The following is a 17,855-nucleotide window of genomic DNA, read 5'->3' as shown; positions in this document are numbered from 1 at the left end:
TAAACCCAAACCCATTCACTTTTTAAGTACCCTTTGTTTGTGGGTTGGTTATTCTAAGAGTGAGAGAGTAAGAACCTGAACCATGGGGACAGGATGTGTTCATTCATTCAGACATGTTTATCCATCTCCTACATGCAAGGCACCAGGCTGAGTACTGAGAACAGACACTGTCCAGTTGGGGCGTCGGGGGTACAATACAGCACGGCCGTCAAGAGCATAGACTCTAAGCCCAGCGGTCTGATTGCAAACCTCTGCCAGATGTTTGGAACCTTGGCTAATTTACTGAAGTTATCCACACCTTACAGGTGTTATAGAGGCAGGGCTGCCACCAGCCTCGTGATTAAGATGGGAATCCCACAGCTGTATAAAGCACTTAGAATTCATGGCATGCAGGAAGTCTTGAGCAGAGCCCTAAGGCTGAAACCAGAGTGGAGAACAAGAAGAGGAAGCAGACAGCACGGGTTTGATTTCAAGAACTTTGGTTACAATAAAGGAGGAGAGAGAAGGTTAGAGGGGGAAGTGAGGGCAAGGAAGATTTTTCTTTCTTTCTTTCTTTCTTTTTTTTTTTTTTTATGCTGAGAGGGAGGATGTAATGGAGTGGGAGAGGCTGAGGGCATATCACTGATGATCTTGCTCTTTCCCTCTAAGGGTACCCAGATGGTAGGAGGGGTAAAGGTGGAGGGCCCTGCTTTCGATAGGAAGCCGCTTCCGCTTGTGAGCTGGGGGAGTGTGGTGTGGCTGCAGGTGCTGGCTTTGAAGTAACCACAGGCAAGCGAGAAGGAATGTCACCCATGGGGGAGAGGCGAGGGGCTGTGGTGACTGGTGGGAGGTCTGAGGAGAGAGAAAAAATTGTGACACACCATTTAAAGATGGGATGGTCAGAAACTAGAGGAAAGAGACAAGACTGCCAGGTGCTGGGAAATGTGTCAGGATCCTGACCTGTCTGGGTGGATAACTTCTCGTGGTTATGGGAACCACAGGAGGAGGGAAGCACCCAAAGAAGCGGTGGCAGTGGCAGCGGCTAGTCGCTCAGTCGTGTCCAACTCTTTGCAACCCCGTGGACGATAGCCAATGGGATTCTCCAGGCAAGAATACTGGAGTGGGTGGCTATTCCCTTCTCCAGAGGCTCTTCCTGACTCAGGGATTGAACCCCAGTCTCCTGTTTTGCAGGCGGATTCTTTACCATCTGAGCCACAAAGAAGCAGTGGTAAGTGCCAAGTGTCACGGTGGTGAAGTTGGGCAGAATGGGGGCGGATGGGGGATTTGCCAATTGACTGGTCATGACTGAAGCAGCGTCTTGAGGGTCACTATAGTGTCAGAGCAGAGAGGAGAGGGACTTCCCTGGTGGTTCAGTGCTTAAGACTTTGCTTTCCAATGCAGAGGGTGCGGGTTGAATCCGTAGTCGAGGAACTAACATCCCACATGTCTTGTGGCCAAAAAATCAAAACATAAAACAGAAGCAGTGTTGTAACATTTAATAAAGACTTAAAAAATAGAACTATATTTGTAAAAAGAAAAAGAAAAGAAAGAAAGGAGAGAAAGAACTACAATGCAGTAGAACACACGCAAGCTGAGACCTCTGACTGTGAAATGAACGGGCAAAGTAAGATATTAACCAGTCCAAGTCTTAACTTAATAAGAAGGTAACTAAATCAGTGATGTGTATTTTTCTTTCTAAAGGTTGGGAAAGCTATTTGTATATAATTATTTAATTAATTTATTTATGATTTACCAGCCACAGCACTTGGCTTATGAGAATCTCAGTTCCCCGACAAGGGATTGAACTCTGGCCCCCTGCAGTGGAAGTGTGGGGTCCTAACCACTGGACCACCAGGGAAGTCTCTAATTATTATTATTTCTTGATAAGGCAAAGGCAACAGTCATACATGCTGGCAGGAATAAGGCTCCCCAAGGTCAGCAGGGTTATGATAAAGGATAATGTGAAAATGTTAGCTGTTCAGTCATGTCCAGTTCTTTTCAACTCCAAGGACTGAAGCCCACTAGGCTCTTCTATCCATGGGATTCTCCATGCAAGAATACTGGAGTGGGTTGCCATCCCCTTCTCTCCACCCAAGGATCAAACCCTGGCCTGCAGGCAGATTCTTGATTGTCTAAGCCACCAAGCATAATGTAGTCAAAAACAACTCCTCTGAGCCAGGTGTTTTCCATTAGACTATGTTATCCCCAATTTATCGAGGAGGAAACTGAGGCTTAGAGTAGTGAAATCACTTGCCGCAAATCACTGCTAATAAGAGGCAGAGTCAAGGTCACATGGCTCTAAAGCACTGTCCAGTGGCTAAGACTCCACACTCCCAATGCAGGGGGCCGGAGTTCAATCCCTGGTCAAGGAACTAGATCCCATATGCTGCAACCACACACACACACACAAAGAACAGAGAGATCCCACAGGCTGCAACAAAAATCCCACTTGCCACAGTGAAGACCTGATGCAGCCAAATAAGCATATTTAAGAATAATAATAAAGCACCAATGCTTGCCTACCCCCATACCACAGACAGAGCTTCCCTGGTAGCTCAGCTGGTAAAGAATCTACCTGCAATGTGGGAGACCTGGATTGGATCCCTGGGTTGGGAAGATTCCCTGGAGGAAGGCATGGCAACCCACTCCAGTATTCTTGCCTGGAGAATCCCATGGACAGATGAGCCTGGGAACCTACAGTTCATGGGGTCGAAAAGAGTCAGACGCAACTAAGCACAGCACAGCACAGCATACTACAGACAAGCAGAAAAGTTGGCACTTCTGGGGAGGAGGATGGTTTGTGTTTCTTTAGAATAACTCTCCTTCCAACTCACATAGGTAAGCCTATGGACTTTTAAAGTTGGCATGACTGCATTTGCAGGAACATGGATGGACCTAGAGAGTGTCATACAGAATGGAGTAAGTCATCCAGAGAAGAAGAAATATCCTGTGACATCCCTTATATGTGGAATCAAAAAGAAATAATAAAAACAAACTTACAAAACAGAAAAAGACAGACTTAGAAAATGAACTTATGGTTGCTGGGGGAAGGCATAGTTAGGGAGCTGGGGATCGACATCTACACACTGCTATATTTAAAATGGATAACCAACAAGTTCCTATGGTACAGCATAGGGAACTCTGCTCAATGTTATGTGGCAACCTGAATGGGAGAGGAGTTTGGGGGAGAATGGATACATGTATATGTGTGGCTGAGTCCCTTCACTGTTCGCCTGAAACTATCACAATACTGTTAATTGGCCATACCCCAGTATAAAATAAAAAGTTTGAAGGACAAAAAACAATACAAAGAAATAAAGTTGGCATGATTGAGATAGTCTCACTTTACATAGAAGAAAATTCAGGTCAGAGAATTGAGCTGACCGCTCTGTAGTAAGAGGATTTCTTGGCCTGGTCAAAAAAGTTACACAGAAGACTTGGGACAATTGAGTGGCCAGTTGATCCATCGAGCCCTCCACCCAAATGGTTGCTTCATGGAAGAATTAACCTTCTCTTAATTTAAGGGAGTAGAGGGGAAAACAGTTTGCACATATTTACAAGTTGTTTCTGACAATGACCAACATGAGGCATTTTATGGTGTATTTTCTCATCTATCGGTGTTTTCTGAGAGATGACTTCAAAATATCTTCCTAAAGAAAGAATAGATCTCAGTACTTCCCCAGGCAGTGGCTAAGACTCTCCCTTCCAATGCAGGGGATGAGGGTTTGATTCCTGGTCTGGGAACTAGATCTCAAATGCCACAACTAAACAAAAACAAAAAAAAAACAGTGATCCTGCATGCCACAACTGAAAGATCCTGGGTGCCACGACTAAGACCCAGCAAAGCCATATAAATAAACAAAAAGAAAAAGAAAAAACAGATTTCATTTCTTTTTGCCAAACAAAAACAAAGTAAACTAAAACCAAGCCTTACGCCAGAGGTAACTATGTAGTTGCATGGTCAGGTCACAGGCTCCAGCCAGGGTGAGGGCTTTGGTGAGCAAACTGGGCGCATAGGCTCCAAGGTCAGGACACAGGGCACAGAACCTGTTGCCACACCAAAGTTGCAGCCCCAGAGGTCACACCAAAGGCAGTGGAGAGAAAATGCCAGGGTTCAAGGGCATTTCATAGACCAGGAAAGGACTGGAAAAGCAGATCTGAGCAGAAAAGAGGTAGCCACCTGACCTAGTTTGAGAATTAACCTCTCCATGCACACAAATGCAATTTTAAATTATCTGGTAGCCATCTTGGGCCTTCCCCGATGGCTCAGCTGATAAAGAGTCAGCCTGCAATGCAGGAGATACAGGACATGCGGGTTCAATCCCTGGGTCTGGAAGATCCCCTGGAGAAGAGCATGGCAACCCACTCCAGTATTCTTGCCTGAAAAATCCACTGGACAAAGGAGCCTGGTGGACTACAATCCAAAGAGCTTCAAAAAGTTGGGCACAACTGAGCCATCTTAAAAAGTGAAAAGAAATAAGTGAAATTAAAATTAATGCATTTTATTTAATTCAATATATTAAAAGTGTTATCATTTCAACTTATAACCAAGAGAACCAACAGCTTACATTTATTTTTTTCATCCTGAGTCTTCCAGATCTAGCACGTATTTTTTACTTGCAGTATATCTCAGTTTAGACTGACCCCGTTTCAGGTGCTCCGTGGACCTTGTATCCTTAGCCCTGGCTTAGAGAAAATCATACTCAGCATTATGACATTGAAGTATTTTGTCTATATATTTTTCTTTTCTTTCTTTCCTTGAAAACATGTTAAATTAGGTAGGGCTGAATTACGAAGGAAGTGGGTGAAAATTCATATTCTGAGACTCTCCAGTTTGAAATTTTAAATGTTTGAGGTTCAGCTTTCCTGGTGGCTTCCCTGGTGGCTCAGACAGTAAAGAATCCGCCTGCAAAGCGGGAGACCTGGGTTCCATCCTTGAGTTGGAAAGATCCCCTGGAGAAGGGAACGGCTACCCACTCCAGTATTCTGGCCTGGAGAATTCCATGGACGGGGAGCCTGGCAGGCTACAGTTCATGGGGTTGCCAAGAGTTGGACACGACAGAGTGACTTACACACATACAGCTCTCTTTCTATCCCCAAGAGATGGCTTTAGTGTTTGTTTGTTGTTTGCTTAGCCCCAAGCTGCACAGAATCCCTTGGGAAGCTAACGAGGCAGGGAATGCATGCAGGCGGCAGCTGCCAGATGTTCATTCCTTCTGTTCACTTGTTCGTTTCTTTCTTTTTGCTCTTAACAACAGTTATTAAACATCAACTATGGGTCGGTTGGGCCCAGGGCTACTTTTACAGGCATATTTTCTAGCTTGTGAAACCTACAACTCTGCAGAAAAGCCAGGCAAACAATTAACATATTAATAAAATGTAGTAAATGTTGTGATAGGGGAAATATGAAGGTCTGAGTGGCTGCTTTCCTCTCTCTCTCAATGGCTCAGTCGTGTCTCTTTTGCACCCCTATGGACTGTAGCCCACCAGGCTCCTCTGTCCATGGGATTCTGCAGGCATGAATGCTGGAGTGGGTTGCCATTTCTGACTGCAAGGGATCTTTACTTGGTAGAATAATTTGAGCCATCTTGGAGAGATAAGAGAAAGCCTTTGGGGTGGAGGAGGGGACAAAGATTGCCTAAAGAACAGCTAGGAAAAGGGAGAAGAGAGGGCTTGAAAACGCTCGAGGCAGAAACAGCAGAGGTAGGGGAGGCCTGGCATCCTTTTGTGGAACTGAAAGAAGCTGGGTACAGCTGAGGCCTCCAGGGTGAGAGGTAAGGCTGGTATGGTGCATTTTTCTCTAGGCAGTCTAGATAGCAGCTGGAAGGAGTTGGAAGGCAGGATGTTGACAAATCTGGAATAGGGCAGGCCCAGCCCAGGAAGTACTCTACCCCAAAAGTATTCCTCCACCCGTTCAATTCAACTTTCCTAGTTACAGACTCACGTGGGTTAACAATCTCTTCTTTAAAAAAGCAAGAATTTCTCCCACAGTGACTATTCTTTTTCCGGATTATATCAGGCCTTGAAACCGTACATTTGATTCAGATAATTGGGCATGATTGAAGTTCAGTGTACCAAAGGACAGATAAAAGGACATATAAAATACGGCAGTGGAACTAATGAAGGCATGTTAATTTTGCCCCGGGGAGGTCTAAGCAGGCTTCACAGAGCAGATGACACTTAAACAAGGTCTGGAAGAAGTAGGAGCTTTTCAGGCCTCCATGTGGAAGTACATCCTAACAATGATAATTATTTATTATCAAACCAGTCAATCTTAAAGGAAATCAACCCTGAATATTCATTGGAAGGACCAATGCTGAAGCTGACTTTAGTTCAGTTCAGTCGCTCAGTGGTGTCTGACTCTTTGCGACCCCATGGACTGCAGCACGCCAGGCCTCCCTGTCCATCACCAACTCCCGGAGCTTACTCAAACTCATGTCCATTGAGTCAGTGATGCCATCCACCCATCTCATCCTCTGTCGTCCCCTTCTCCTCCCGCCTTCAATCTTTCCCAGCATCAGGGTCTTTTCAAATGAGTCAATTCTACGCATTAGGTGGCCAAAGTATTGGAGTTTCAGCTTCAGCATCAGCCCTTCCAATGAAGAGCGGACTCATTGAGTGACTGAACAACAATTTATTTATTTGGCTGCACTGGGTCTTTGTTGCTGCATGTGGGCTTTTCCTAGTTTCGACGAACAGGCTTCTCGTTACAGTGACTTTTTCCTGTTGCAGACTGCAGGCTTAGTAGATGCGGCACACAGGCACCTGGGGAAATCCATTCAGACCAGAGATGGAACTGGTGTCCCCTGCATTGCAAGGTGGACTACCAACTACTGAACCACCAGGGAAACCCCAATAAATATTATTTACTAAGTGTCAGGTACTATTCTGGGGCTTCCCTGGTGGCTCAGATGGTAAAGAATCTTTCTGCAATGCCAGAGACCTGAGTTTGATCCCTGGGTTGGGAAGATCCCCTGGAGAGGGGCATGGCAACACATTCCAGTATTCTTGCCTGGACAGAGGAGCCTTGCGGGCTACAGTCCATCAGGTCACAGATTCAGACACTTTGAGAGAGCAACACTTTCACTGTTCTAGTGATTTACATTCTTAGCTCACTTGACCTTGTTTTGGGGTTGTGCTGGGTCTTTGTTGTTGTGCTTGGACTCTCTGTGGTTGTGTCGAGCCTTCTTCTCACTGTAGCAGCTTCCCCTGTTGCAGAGCACGGGCTCTAGGTGCATGGGCTCAATCATTGCAACCTCATAGGCTTAGTTGCCCCGATGCATGTGAAATCTTTATCTTCATAAAAAAAAAAACACACCTTGATACCACAATCCCTGTTTACAGATAAGGAAACTGAGGCACAAAGAAGTTAAAATAACTTGCCTATAGTCGCGTAGTTTGTAAAAGGTACAGCAGTTTGGTCCAGAACTGACTTCATTAACCGCTCTATGACATCCTGGGGCAGCAAGTGTTCTCATAGGCCTGGATTGTAGGGTGAAGGATTGGCAAGGAATCAGAGATCAGGGAGGCAGTGGCCAAAGCATACTGAGTTTCAGCACTCAAAGTAGCCTTTAGGTTAATGTTTTTTAATGCTTGAGTGCATGTAGGAATGATTGCTAATGATCATTTCTTTGCATGTGGTTACATTAAGCAAACATTATATTCAAATCCAAATTTACACAAACCACATTTCCAGTAGTGATTTATTGCCTCAACAGATTCCCACAGGATCCCTAAGCTACCAAGAGGAGCTAACCCCTGTCATTAGCTACAAGATGCAAAAGCTCTAGAGATAATTCATCAGTGACAACTGAGTGGGTGGAAGCCCCAGTAAGGGGGAGGGGCTATGGTTGGCTGCCCCCCTTACTCTCCTCCCTTCACACACAAGACCTCCACGTTCACAACATGGCAGGACTTCTTTGGTGGTCCAGTGGCTGAGACTCCACGCTGCCAACGCAGGGGACCTGGCTTTGATCCCTGGTCAGGGAACTGGATCCCACATGCTGCAACCAAGAGTTCACATGTCGCAAAGGTCCTCCATGCCACAACTAAGACCGTTTGCAGCCGAATGAATAAATATTTTAAATGTGTGTGTATATGTATATGTACATATATGTGTGCCAAGTAACTTCAGTCATGTCTGACTCTGTGACTCTATGAACTGCAGCCCGCCAAGCTCCTCTGTGGGATTTGTCAGGCAAGATACTGGGGCAGGTTGCCACACCCTCCTGCAGGGGATCTTCCCAACTCAGGGATGGAACCGAAATCTCTTATGTCTATTTCGTTGGCCCAGGGGTTCTTTACCACTAGCACCACCTGGGAAGCACATTTATATATATAATAAAAAATTAAAACCAAACAAACAACAAAAAACCCATGGCTTTCTCCTCTCTAAGAACTAAAAAGCAAACAGCAAGGCCCCTTTCTCCTTTTAGCCAAAGCACAATGGCCAAACAGGAAATTGATGCCCCCCACCCCCCACCACTTGCACACACATACCAGTCCGGAAAGCCGAGCTTCCTTCTCCCAGCTGCCCCTGCAGCTGTCCAGGACTTTTTAAAGAGAGCTCTCTGAAACTCACCCAGGGAGACTTGAGTGACCCTAGTAATACTCTCTACACAGAAGACACCTTTGATTTGGGGGAGTGATACTTCTTTCTGATGTCTCATGTTACACAGAGCTATTTCATTACTATTTTTTTTAAATAGTTACAATTACTTTATTATTATTAATTGTTTATTTCTTTGGCTGCACTAGGTCTTAAATGCAGCATGTGGGATTTAGCTGCCTGACCAGGGATCGAACCCCAGGGCTCTTGCATTGGAAGCAGGGAGTCTTAGACACTGGACCACCAGGGGAATCCCAGCAGACACTTTGAAACCATAGTTTCTGATGTCTGTAGCCACTGGGTTGGTGGGCAGAAAGTCCCATTTCTTTAGCCTCTGACCTGATCTTGGGGAGGTGGGGTGTATGGGTCCCCCCTCAGCAAACCCAGATAGATCCTTTTGGGAGGTGGCACTGGGGAAGAGCTAGACATCCAGTGTGACCTGGGCACTAGCCTACCCAATATGCCCGGGGCCACTTCCTTTCCTGTCAGGGTCACAGGGAGACCTTCTCCTTATACCCACCACTTCCTTCACTGGGGGATGGTCAAAGAAAACTGGGTGAGATCATAGCTTTTTTTTTTTTTCTTGAATAGAGTTTTCCAAAATGGCGTCACCTTTGCTTCTGCTGGTAAACACCCTTGATTTGTATAGAAGTGACTTACCGAGGTTCAATTATATAATGACAGGCTTTCTTAGGCCTGAGCATTTGGATATCAGCTGAATCCACTTCCTGTTTTTAATAATTATTAGCATTTATTGCCCACTTAGCATTTGTCATCCATTGTGCAAACAGCATTAGCAACATGTACGATCTTGTGTAATCTTCGAATGATGAAATGATTTTTATTCCCCATTTTACATGCCAGAAAAGTGAGGATAAAAATAGTTAATTAATTGGCCCAAGGTCACACAGCCAGTGAGTGGATTAATTTGTGATTCAAAGTCGAGTGGATCTTGGACTTTCCTGGTGGTCCAGTGGCTAAGACTCTGTGCTCCCAATGCAGGGGGCCTGGGTTGGAGCTCTGGTCAGGGAACTAAACACCACTCGCCGAAACTAAGAGTTCGAATGATCCTGCATGCCGCAACTAAGATCCAGTGCAGCCAAATAAACAAACAAAACCCCCCAAAACCAAGCAAAGAAAAAGTTAAATGGGCCTGACTTATACTCTATGTTTCCTTCAGGCAGGCCAGCAGAATATATGTAAAGAAAAATACCAGACATGCCATTGTGATTGATGGGGTCCAGAAGACTTAGGTGTTTGGAAAGATTGGCAGTCCGGTGGGCAGAGAAAATAGCAAGTCAGAGACCCATATTTGGGAAAGTTCATTCCCGAGGCTTCACATCTTATGTAGTGTGGTATGACCTGTCCTAAATATCTGAATTATTTTCATAAGAGGTACTGTTTCTATCCCAACACTGCAGGGAAGCCTCATTAAGCCTTTCCAGATCCACCCAGTTTACATTAATCTCTTCAGGTCCTCTTCCTTCCTAACGGATTCTTTTCATCCCAATTATTTCTTACTGAGCCTCCCTTTTATTCAAAACTGTAAGCTCCCAAGGAATGAAAATCGGGAGTTAGCCATCTCCCCACACCTAACCCCATTTCTAACCTGTGCTGGACATTATGCTTCCTTTATTACAATACAAAGCTGACCTAGCTGTGGTCCAGCTTCCCTCAAGAATCTCCTTTGACTAAGGCCGTGCCTGAAAGAGTCTTTCTTCTATGAGTTTCAATAGCATGTATAGGCTAGCAGTTATATCTAGCTTGTTTCCTTTCATAATAGATACCTTTTTCTTCTGCTGCTGCAAATGATACTGAAAACCCTTCAAGAACGAGGGCTATATCTTCTAGGTTTTTTTTTTGGCCATGCCATGTGACATGTGGGATCTAGCTCCCTGATCAGGGATGGAATCTGTGCCCCCTGAAGTGGAAGTACAAGAGTATTTGGCTTTTTTTTTTTTTTAGCATTTTTATTTTTTTAACTTTTTATTTTGTATTGGGATATAGCTGATTAACAATGTTGTGATAGTTTCAGGTACACAGAGAAGGGATTCAGCCACTCCATACAGAAGCATGGAGTCTTAACCACTGGACCACCAGGGAAGTTCCCTATATCTTCTGCTTTTTATTTCAATAAATCCACTTTCAGCCTTGAGCACACACTGTGAATCTGAGTGAGGGTAATCCTATCCTTAAAGTCATCCTTGATCCATCTGTCTCTGGAAGGGCTGGGCCTCCATTCATTCATTTGACAATCTTTCTTTTGTGTTTGTTTCACCTAAGAAGTTGGGAGTAAAAAGATAAGCTTTAAAGCTCTTGCCCCCAGGAAACTCAGAGTCTGGTGAGAGCAACAGATACACAATGTGCAACTACACAATACACAAATGATGGTAAGAATGCAAACAGAAGTGCAGTGAAGGCTTCCCAGAGAAGGTGGTAAATGACTTGAATCTGAAAGGCAAGGAGGAATAAAAAGTGCTGGGGTGGGCTTTCCTGGTGGTCTAGTGGTTAAAGAATCTGCTTGCCTGCAGATTCTTGCCTGCAAATCTGCTAGTGCAGGGTTTGATCCCTGTTCTGGGAAGATCCCACATGTCCCCAGAGCAACTAAATCCATGCGCCACAACCACTGAGCCCGGCTCTTGAGCCCATGCTCCTCAACAAGAGAAGGCACCGCAATGAGAAGCCCTCTTATGGCAACTAGAGTAACCACGAATCAGCGTAACTAGAGAAGACCCAGCACAGCCAAAAGAAAAAAAAAAACTTAAAAAAAAAAATGTTGGGGTGAGATGGAGGAGGCATCTCTTTTCAGGCAGAGGAGGCAACTTACACAAAAGTGAGAGCATGTGGCATTCAGGGAAGGGAGAGGGAGAAAGGGGCCAGATCACAAAGTGTCTTTTGTAGCATGCTAAGGAATTTGACATATCCTGCGAGTCAGGAGGATCTACTGAAAGATTTTATGTAAGAAAGTAACATCACCAAATTAATGGCTTGGATAAATCACTCTGGCTGCAGTGTGGAGGGTAGATTGGAGTAAGCCAAGACCTGGAGCAAGACTGCAGGTCGGAAGACAGATTAGGGCTTCACTGCAATAATCAGGATAAGTGAAAGTACCATGAACCAAGGTAGTGACAGTGGGAATGAAGAAAGTGGTCAAAGAGAGATATTAATAACGTAGGGGACTTCTCTGGTGGTCCAGGGGCTAAGACTCCAAGCTCCCATTGTAGGGGGCCCTGGTTCTATCCTCAGTCAGGGAGCTAGATCTCACATGCCACAACTAAGACACAGTGAAGCCAAATAAATGAATTTCAGTGCAAAACCCAGGAAAATCAGGATAAGTTGGTTATCCTGGATTCATTCTTTTCTCTCTTGGATCATTCACTCTGATAGAAGTTAGCTGCCATGTTGTAAGCTGCCCTAAAGAGAGGTCCACATGGCAAGCAATTGAAGAAGACCTATGGGAAACAGCCAAGTAGGAACTGAGGCTTCACTCCAATGGCCCAGGAATAACCAAGACCTACCAACAATTACATGAGTGAGCATGGAGCAGACCCTCCCTCGGTTAAGCCTTCAGACGAGACGGCAGCCCCTCTGGATAGTTTGACTGTAACTTTTGGAGGGACTTTGAACCTAAACCACTGGTAGGTGAGGGCGGTCCCAAATTTCTGACCCACAGAAACAGAGATAATGTTTCTTGTTTTAAGTTGCTAGGTTTGGGGGTGATTTGTTATACAGAAATAGATAACTAATTCATCAGATCAATGAAAATGAGGGGAAAAGGGTGTGCTAGGTTTCCAGGACCTGCCACAGTAGGATGGCTTTCTCCAGCAGCCCTAGGCAACTCCAGACAATGTGTTTGTCTACTTTATATGCCATGGATATTATGCAATGTCCAACGGTATCTGTTTCTTTCAACAATATCTTTTGATAAAGGAATTTTGCCAAAATCTTATTTAGTTTTCTTACTGAGCTATTATTAATCATTAACATTGTGACTGACTTTAAAGCCTTTTTGGCAAAAATGTGACCTGTACCTGTTTTGGCTATAAAAAGCATAGCTTCAAAGTATAGCTTTATAGTTTTGATCTTTAGTGAGAAATTTTATCAAAGTTATATTAGACAGTATTATTTTGTGGGTTTTTCTTCCTCTAGAAAAAGGTTTTTTGGTTATCAGATTGGCCATTAAAAAAAAAAGGGACTAAAATCTCACAGACTTAGTTGACACTGTTTTGACCAAATCTCATAAGCTATGGAATGAAACACACGTGATGCACTGGGAACCAGGGGCAAATAGACAACCAGTTTATCTTTTTTAAACATTTTCATTAGAGTATAAAAAAAATGTAAAAATTAGAGTATAGTTAATTTACAATATTGTGTTTGTTTTAGGTGTACAGCAAAGTGAACCCATTATACATATACAACATACAAAAGAGTAGATAATTCTTTTTTAGATTCTTTTCCCATATAAGTCATTAGCGTATTAAGCAGAGTTCCCTGTGCTATACAGTAGGTCCTTATTAGTTATCTATTTTATATATAGTGGTGTGTACATGGCAATCCGCATCTCCCAATTTATCCCTCTTGCTTTCTTTTCCCCGCTTGTAACCATACGTTTGTTTTCTACTGCCAGTTTAATAAAACATACTTCTTAGAGGCTTATCATATGTCTATTAGCACCGTTCTTTTTCAGCTGCTCATCATAATTCATTACACTTGTGGGTTACCCAGTCCCAGTGCAGTCAGATTCACCCAGTATATATATTTGCACTGGATTCCTGGGCAATGTTTCATTTACAACTTTTTTTCTGAGTTTGAACATATTCAGCATTCTGATTTAATTAACTTTAAACTAACTGATTTGAATTAATGAGCATTTTTGTTAGTTGAAAATAAAATGTAATACAGTGAAATTTCAAATTTAACACATAAACTAAACACTTATCATCAAACAATACATTACAGTAACTGCATCCTACCAACTGAACATTAGCTGAGACAAACTATAGAGCAAACACAATCTAAAGAGTGAAATGACTATTGAGATGCAACATGATTTCTGAGAAAATCATAATTAGTCTGACATTTAAAGTTCATAAAGTAGGGTACTTCCCCAGTGGTCCAGTGGCCAAGACTCCATGATCCCCATGCAGGGGGCCCAGGTGTGATCCCTGGTCAGGGAATTAAATTCCACATGCCATGGGACAAATAATCCCCTATATTACAACTACTGAGCCCTCGTACCCTTGAGCCCATGCTCTGAAACTAGAGTAGCCCCTGCTGGCTGCAACTACACAAAGCCTGTGCCCAGCAACGAAGACACAGTGCAACCAAAAATACATTAAGTAAATAAATTAAAAAAAAACACATATGGAGAAAGTTAGGTACTGTTAAGAAGACTGGGGAGAGATGAATGGACAAGAAAAGGTCCTTGCCTTCATGGAGCTTATGTCTATTTTCCTCCACAGGCCTTCCTAATTTTGAGAAATCAGGGGTTCATATTTTGACTCAATAGGTGTGGTTTATCTATGTACAATAGCTGGAGATACCCAACACACACACATATTTTAAATTCAACAAATATTTGTTGGGTGCCCAATGTTTGTCAGGTTGTGCATTCGCCACTGGAAATTTAACAACGAACAAGAAGTCAATGGTTCTTTTTTCTTTTTTGCAACAGCTTTATTGTGATATAATTCACATACCATACAGCTCACCAATTTGAAGTATACAATTCAGTGAGGAGCTACTCCACATTCAAGGTCAGGAGGGGCGGCCGTGAGGAGATACCCCTCGTTCAAGGTAAGGAACAGTAGCTGCGCTTTGCTGGAGCAGCCATGAAGAGATACCCCATGTCCAAGGTAAGAGAAACCCAAGTAAGACGGTAGGTGCTGCGAGAGAGCAACAGAGGACAGACACTGAAACCATAATCACAGAAAACTAGCCAATCTGATCACACGGACCACAGCCTTGTCTAACTCAATGAAACTAAGCCAAGCCGTGTGGGGCCACCCAAGACGGGCAGGTCATGGTGGAGAGGTCTGACAGAATGTGGTCCACTGGAGAAGGGAATGGCAAACCACTTCAGTATTCTTGCCTTGAGAACCCCATGAACAGTATGAAAAGGCAAAATGATAGGATACTGAAATAGGAACTCCCCAGATCGGTAGGTGCCCAATATGCTACTGGAGATCAGTGGAGAAATAACTCCAGAAAGAATGAAGGGATGGAGCCAAAGCAAAAACAATATTAGTTGTGGATGTGACTGGTGATAGACGCAAGGTCTGATGCTGTAAAGAGCAATATTGCATAGGAACCTGAATGTCAGGTCCATGAATCAAGGCAAATTGGAAGTGGTCAAACAGGAGATGGCAAGAGTGAACGTCGACATTCTAGGAATCAGCGAACTGAAATGGACTGGAATGGGTGAATTTAACTCAGATGACCATTATATCTACTACTGTGGGCAGGAATCCCTTAGAAGAAATGGAGTAGGCATCATGGTCAACAAAAGAGTCCGAAATGCAGTACTTGGATGCAATCTCAAAAATGACAGAATGATCTCTGTTCATTTCCAAGGCAAACTATTCAATATCACGGTAATCCAAGCCTATGTCCCAACCAGTAACGCTGAAGAAGCTGAAGTTGAATGGTTCTATGAAGACCTACAAGACCTTTTAGAATTAACACAAAAAAGATGTTCTTTTCATTATAGGGGACTGGAATGCAAAAGTAGGAAGTCAAGAAACACCTGGGGTAACAGGCAAATTTGGCCATGGAGTATGGAATGAAGCAGGGCAAAGGCTAATAGAGTTTTGCCAAGAGAACATACTGGTCATAGCAAACACTCTCTTCCAACAACACAAGAGAAGACTCTACAAATGGACATCACCAGATGGTCAACACCAAAATCAGATTGATTATATTCTTTGCAGCCAAAGATGGAGAAGCTCTATATGGTCAGCAAAAACAAGACAAGGAGCTGACTGTGGCTCAGATCATGAACTCTTTATTGCCGAATTCAGACTTAAAATGAAGAAAGTAGGAAAAACCACTAGACCATTCAGGTATGACCTAAATCAAATCCCTTATGATTATACAGTGGAAGTGAGAAATAGATTTAAGGGACTAGATCTGATAGATAGAGTGCCTGATGAACTATGGATGGAAGTTCATGACATTGTACAGGAGACAGGGATCAAGATCATCCCCATGGAAAAGAAATGCCAAAAAAAAAAAAAAAAAAAAAGGCTGTCTGAGGAGGCCTTACAAATAGCTGTGAAAAGAAGAGAAGTGAAAAGCAAAGGAGAAAAAGATAGATATAAGCATCTGAATGCAGAGTTCCAAAGAATAGCAAGGAGAGATAAGAAAGCCTTCCTCAGCAATCAATGCAAAGAAATAGAGGAAAACAACAGAATGGGAAAGACTAGAGATCTCTTCAAGAAAATTAGAGATACCAAGGGAACATTTCATGCAAAGATGGGCTCGATAAAGGACAGAAATGGTATGGACCTAACAGAAGCAGAAGATATTAAGAAGAGGTGGCAAGAATACACACAAGAACTGTACAAAAAAGAGCTTCACAACCAAGATAATCAGGATAGTGTGATCACTCACCTAGAGACAGACATCCTGGAATGTGAAGTCAAGTGGGCCTTAGAAAGCATCACTATGAACAAAGCTAGTGGAGGTGATGGAATTCCAGTTGAACTATTTCAAATCTTGAAAGATGATGCTATGAAAGTGCTGCACTCAATATGCCAGCAAATTTGGAAAACTCAGCAGTGGCCACAGGACTGGAAAAGGTCAGTTTTCATGCCAATGCCAAAGAATGCTCAAACTACCGCACAATGGCACTCATCTCACATGCTAGTAACTGCTAAGTCACTTGAGTCGTGTCCGACTCTGTGCGACCCCGTAGACAGCAGCCCACCAGGCTCCCCTGTCCCTGGGATTCTCCAGGCAAGAATGCTGGAGTGGGTTGCCATTTCCTTCTGCAATGCATGAAAGTGAAAAGTGAAAGTGAAGTCGCTCAGTCATGTCCGACCCTCAGCGACCCCATGGATTGCAGCCTTCCAGGCTCCTCCATCCATGGGATTTTCCAGGCAAGAGTACTGGAGTGGGGTGCCATTGCCTTCTCCACACGCTAGTAAAGTAATGCTCAAAATTCTCTAAGCCAGGCTTCAGCAGTACATGAAGCGTGAACTTCTGGATGTTCAAGCTGGTTTTAGAAAAGGCAGAGGAACTAGAGATCAAATTGCCAACACCCGTAGATCATGGAAAAAGCAAGAGAGTTCCAGAAAAATATCTATTTCTGCTTTATTGACTATGCCAAAGCCTTTGACTGTGTGGATCACAATAAAACTGTGGAAAATTCTTCAAGAGATGGGCATACCAGACCACCTGACCTGCCTCATGAGAAACCTATATGCAGGTCAGGAAGCAACAGTTAGAACTGGACATGGAACAACAGACTGCTTCCAAATAGGTAAAGGAGTATGTCAAGGCTGTATATTGTCACCCTGCTTATTTAACTTATATGCACAGTACGTCATGAGAAACGCTGGGCTGGAAGCACAAGCTGGAATCAAGATTGCCGGGAGAAATATCAATAAGCTCAGATATGCAGATGACACCACCCTTATGGCAGAAAGTGAAGAGGAACTAAAAAGCCTCTTGATGAAAGTGAAAGTGGAGAGTGAAAAAGTTGGCTTAAAGCTCAACATTCAGAAAACTAAGATCATGGCATCTGGTCCCATCACTTCATGGAAAATAGATGGGGAAACAGTGTCAGACATTATTTTTTTGTGCTCCAAAATCAATGCAGATGGTGACTGCAGCCATGAATTAAAAGATGCTTACTCCTTGGAAGCAAAGTTATGACCAACCTAGATAGCATATTCAAAAGCAGAGACATTACTTTGTCAACAAAGGTCCGTCTAGTCAAGGCTATGGTTTTTCCAGTGGTCATGTATGGATGTGAGAGTTGGACGGTGAAGAAAGCTGAGCGCCTTAGAACTGATGCTTTTGAACTGTGGTGTTGGAGAAGACTCTTGAGAGTCCCTTGGACTGCAAGGAGATCCAACCAGTCCATTCCTAAGAAGATTAGTCCTGGGTGTTCATTGGAAGGTCTGATGCTAAAGCTGAAACTCCAATACTTTGGCCACCTCATGTGAAGAGTTGACTCACTGGAAAAGACCCTGATGGTGGGAGGGATTGGGGGCAGGAGAAGGGGACGACAGAGGATGAGATGGCATCACCAACTCGATGG

General features: G+C 43.7%; 1 protein-coding gene and 1 long non-coding RNA gene across 2 annotated transcripts in view; both read left to right on the top strand.

Moving 5' to 3' along the window:
* Positions 1–372: 372 nt before the first annotated feature.
* Positions 373–3,239, top strand: LOC129633655 (uncharacterized). The gene is made up of 3 exons (XR_008705199.1): positions 373–506; positions 1,171–1,207; positions 2,818–3,239. It is a non-coding gene; the product is annotated as an uncharacterized LOC129633655 (long non-coding RNA).
* Positions 3,240–14,363: 11,124 nt separating this feature from the next.
* The window catches only part of SEC11A (SEC11 homolog A, signal peptidase complex subunit), a 37,457-nt gene continuing 33,965 nt past the window's right edge, over positions 14,364–17,855 (top strand). Inside the window, exon 1 of the mRNA XM_055555506.1 lies at positions 14,364–14,386. The gene's annotated coding sequence lies outside the window, so the exon portion shown is untranslated. The remainder of the gene's footprint in view (positions 14,387–17,855) is intronic.

Source organism: Bubalus kerabau, chromosome 19 (assembly GCF_029407905.1).
Source record: "Bubalus kerabau isolate K-KA32 ecotype Philippines breed swamp buffalo chromosome 19, PCC_UOA_SB_1v2, whole genome shotgun sequence".
In the NCBI taxonomy this organism is placed as follows: Eukaryota; Metazoa; Chordata; class Mammalia; order Artiodactyla; family Bovidae; genus Bubalus; species Bubalus kerabau.
The sequence above is the reverse complement of the archived record's forward strand: the minus strand, read 5'-3'. Positions and strand labels throughout refer to the sequence as shown.